Raw genomic sequence first — 4,844 nt, forward strand, 5'->3', positions numbered from 1 at the left:
CACAATATCTCTTCACATGATATTCCTTGAAAATTCTCGCAAATTCACAGTGTGACATCAATTTAAAAAAAAGTTGGAAACGATCTTTTGGCTTTCGCACAAATTTTGATAACTGCAGCTTTTTACTATAGTTCCTTTTCTTTGCTTGTGACTTTTGCCCACATAGTGAATAATTGAAGTTGGATAGAGAACATACCGCGATTCACACTGTTTTCATTGGCCATATAAAACAACTCTCAAAGAAAATCTGTCCCTCGCCTTTTTGAAACTCAAAGTAAATTACATGAAATACCTATGAAAGTACCCTCCTGTTATGGTTCTGAAATATACTAGATTATAGTATATAGATTCAGGGCACCACATCCAGACTTTTTCGTAAAGAAGAAGTGACAGCATCTATGAGAATATTTTATGCTCAGGTCACTAGTTGCCACTGTTCTAGCCACCTCAACCTAAAATGTTCAAATCCTATTTCACCTGTAATGACAACCTCAATATAACCACTAGTTCCTCCAGCTCCTTAGTACTACATGTCCTCCAGACCATCACTATAAGAACAGGTCCTGCCTCTCTTCAGTATAACTGCAGGTTCTCCAGCCAATCAGTGTAACCACAGGTTCTCCAGCTCATCAGTATCACGGGTTCTCCAGCTCATCAGTATCACAGGTCCTCCAGCTCATCAGTATCACGGGTTCTCCAGCTCATCAGTATCACAGGTCCTCCAGCTCATCAGTATCACTAGTTCCTCCAGCTCCTTAGTACTACATGTCCTCCAGACCATCACTATAAGAACAGGTCCTGCCTCTCTTCAGTATAACTGCAGGTTCTCCAGTCAATCAGTATAACCACAGGTTCTTCAGCTCATCAGTATCACAGGTCCTCCAGCTCATCAGTATCACAAGTCCTCCAGCCCTTCAGTAAAACTACAGGTCATCCATCAATCATCATAACCACAAGTCCTCCAGTTCATCAGCAAAATGACAAATGCTGCAGTTTATCAGGACCATAAGTTGTCCAGCTTATCAGTACCTCAGGTCCTCCAGCTAATCAGTATAACTACAGGTTCTCAAGCCCTTCAATATAAATGCAGGTCCTCCAGCTAATCAGTATAACTACAGGTTCTCAAGCCCTTCAATATAAATGCAGGTCCTCCAGCCCTTCAGTATAAAAGCAGGTCCTCCAGTCCATCGGTAAAGCCACAGGTTCTCCAGCTCCTCAGTATAAGTCATCCAGTTCATTAGGACCACATCAGTACTCCAGATACTCTAGTCCATCAGTTTAACTGCAGGTTCTCCAGCCCATAAGTATAATCCTAAGACCTTCAGCCAATCAACTCCTGATACTCTAGCCCATCCATATAACCACAGATCTCCCGGTCCATTAATATAGCCACAGGTCCATCAGCCTATTGGAAGGTTTAAAACCTAAAAATTCGGAACCATAATATAATTGATATTATAATAACATTTGGCCAGTCGACATCTCAATCCTGATCGACGAATAACATTCACATTAGGACAAGTTACTGTATCGCCAAGTTCTCCATCGTATGAAATACAATGGACGAATCAAATGGCCCAATATAGCTCAATGGCAATTGACCTAGAATTTCTGTTATCAAACGGTGCACAAGCCTCATTGGATGACTTGTACATTTTTGTCTTGTAGATGTTGACATTATATTCTCATTTTTTTTGCATTTTTTTATTGGATGAATTTAGTTTAAGGAAGTACTGGTGAAACTCGAAAAATTTGAATATTGTGCAAAAGTTCATTTATTTCAGTAATGCAACTTAAAAGGTGAAACTAATATATGAGATAGACTCATTGCATGCAAAGCGAGATATTTCAAGCCTTTATTTGTCATAATTTGGATCATTATGGCTTACAGCTTATGAAAACCCCCAAAGTCACAATCTCAGAAAATTAGAATATTGTGAAAAGGTTCAATATTCTAGGCTCAAAGTGTCACACTCTAGTCAGCTAAATAATCCATAACACCTGCAGAGGGTTCCTGAGCCTTTAAACTGTCTCTCTGTCTGGTTCAGTAGGAATCACAATCATGGGAAAGACTGCTGACAGTTGTGCAGAAAACCATCATTGACACCCTCAATAAGGAGGAAATGCCTCAAAAGGTAATTGCAAAAGAAGCTGGATGTTCCCAAAGTGCTGTATCAAAGCACATTAATAGAAAGTTATGTGGAAGGGACAAGTCTGGAAGACAAAGGTGCACAAGCAGCGGGGATGACCGCAGCCTGGAGAGGATTGTCAGGAAAAGGCCATTCACAAGTGTTGGGGACTTTCACAAGGAGTGGACTGAGGCTGGAGTTAGTGCATCAAGAGCCACCACACACAGACGGATTCTGGACATGGGCTTCAGATGTCGTATTCCTCTTGTCAAGCCTCTCCTGAACAACAAACAACGTCAGAAGCGTCTTACCTGGGTTAATGAAAAAAAGAACTGGTCTGTTGCTCAGTGCTCCAAAGTCCTCTTTTCTGATGAGAGCAACTTTTGCATCTCATTTGGAAACCAAGGACCCAGAGTCTGGAGGAAGAATGGAGAGGCGCACAATGCAAGATGCTTGAAGTCCAATGTGAAGTTTCCAAAGTCTGTGTTGATTTGGGGAGCCACGTCATCTGCTGGTGTTGGTCCGTCTACCAGGAGAGTTTGGAGCACTTCATGCTTCCTTCCGCAGACGAGCTTTATGGAGATGGTGACTTCATTCTCCAGAAGGACTTGGCACCTGCCCGCACTGCCAAAAGTACCAAAACCTGGTTCAATGACCATGGGATTACTGTGCTTGATTGGCCAGCAAACTCGCCTGACCTAATGGAGAAAGATGAGAGACATGAGACCGAACAATGCAGAAGAGCTGAAGCATCCTGGTCTTCCATAACACCTCAGCAGTGCCATAGGCTGATAGCATCCATGCCACGCCGCACTGAGGGGCCCGAACCAAGTACTGAGTACATATGCATGATTAGACTTTTCATAGGTCCTACATTTTTCTATTTAACATCTTTTTTATTGATTTCATGTCATATTCTAATTTTCTGAGATTGTGAATTTGGGGTTTTCATAAGCTGTAAGCAATAATCATCCAAAGTATAACAAATAAATGCTTGAAATATCTCGCTTTACATGTAATGAGTCTCATATATTAGTTTCACCTTTTAAGTTGCATTACTGAAATGAACTTTTGCACGATATTCAAATTTTTCGAGTTTCACTATGTATTTTCAGAGAGTCAAATATCAATAGACACAGTCCCAACTCCTCAAACTCGGTCTTAACTATTTATTCTCGTGACAAATTAAACTGGCCTTTAGATGATAGAGCCCAAACAAGAAAATTGCCTGGAGAACAGTGTGCTGCTTTATTGATTGTAATTGTTGATGGTTTAGTTGTAATTATGGTTTTATCTGTCATTTATTACATACAGAGATTCTGTTCTCCTGATTACTTGTCCCAATAGTCATTGTACAATGTTGTACCACAGCCAAATTGTCTTTTGTAGAAGACGAAGCAAAGGTTCATCAGTCATAGATTGAAGTTTTTTGACATTATGATGCATCTGGGGACCCTTGCTCTAACATAGGTGGATTATCAGGGGTTTCAGATGATTCGTTCCCTTATTGCCAAAAGTCTCTCCCATTATACTGTAAATGACTTATATAAAACAAAAGAACACAAAGGGAACCAGAAATAGCTCTCCTTGTATTGTACAATATATACAGTCAGGTCCATAAATATTGGGACATCGACACAATTCTAACATTTTTGGCTCTATACACCACCACAATGGATTTGAAATGAAAGGTGTATGTGTGTCAAAGTCAACAATCAAGAGAAGACTTCACCAGAGTGAATACAGAGGGTTCACCACAAGATGGAAACTATTGGTGAGCCTCAAAAACAGGAAGGCCAGATTAGAGTTTGCCAAATGACATCTAAAAAAGCCTTCACAGTTCTGGAACAACATCCTATGGACAGATGAGACCAAGATCAACTTATACCAGAGTGATGGGAAGAGAAGAGTATGGAGAAGGAAAGGAACTGCTCATGATCTTAAGCATACCACCTCATCAGTGAAGCATGGTGGTGGTAGTGTCATGGCGTGGGCATGTATGGCTGCCAATGGAACTGCTTCTCTTGTATTTATTGATGATGTGACTGATGACAAAAGCAGCAGGATGAATTCTGAAGTGTTTCGGGCAATATTATCTGCTTATATTCAGCCAAATGCTTCAGAACTCATTGGACAGCGCTTCGCAGTGCAGATGGACAATGACCCAAAGCATACTGCAAAAGCAACCAGAGAGTTTTTTTAAGGGAAAGAAGTGGAATGTTATGCAATGGCCAAGTCAATCACCTGACCTGAATCCGATTGAGCATTTCACTTGCTGAAGACAACACTGAAGGGAAAATGCCCCAAGAACAAGCAGAAACTGAAGACAGTTGCAGTAGAGGCCTGGCAGAGCATCACCAGGGATGAAACCCAGCGTCTGGTGATGTCTATGCGTTCCAGACTTCAGGCTGTAATTGACTGCAAAGGATTTGCAACCAAGTATTAAAAAGTGAAAGTTTGATTTATGATTATTATACTGTCCCATTACTTTTGGTCCCTTAACAAGTGGGAGACACATATGCAAATTGTTGTAATTCCTGCACCGTTCACCTGATTTGGATGTAAATGCCATCAACTTAAAGCTGACAGTCTGCAGGTAAAGCACATCTAGTTCGTTTCATTTCAAATCCATTGTGGTGGTGTATAGAGCCAAAAATGTTAGAATTGTGTCGGTGTCCCAATATTTATGGACCTGGCTGTATGATCCAATGATCG

This window comes from Bufo bufo, chromosome 5 (assembly GCF_905171765.1).
Source record: "Bufo bufo chromosome 5, aBufBuf1.1, whole genome shotgun sequence".
Classification (NCBI taxonomy): domain Eukaryota; kingdom Metazoa; phylum Chordata; class Amphibia; order Anura; family Bufonidae; genus Bufo; species Bufo bufo.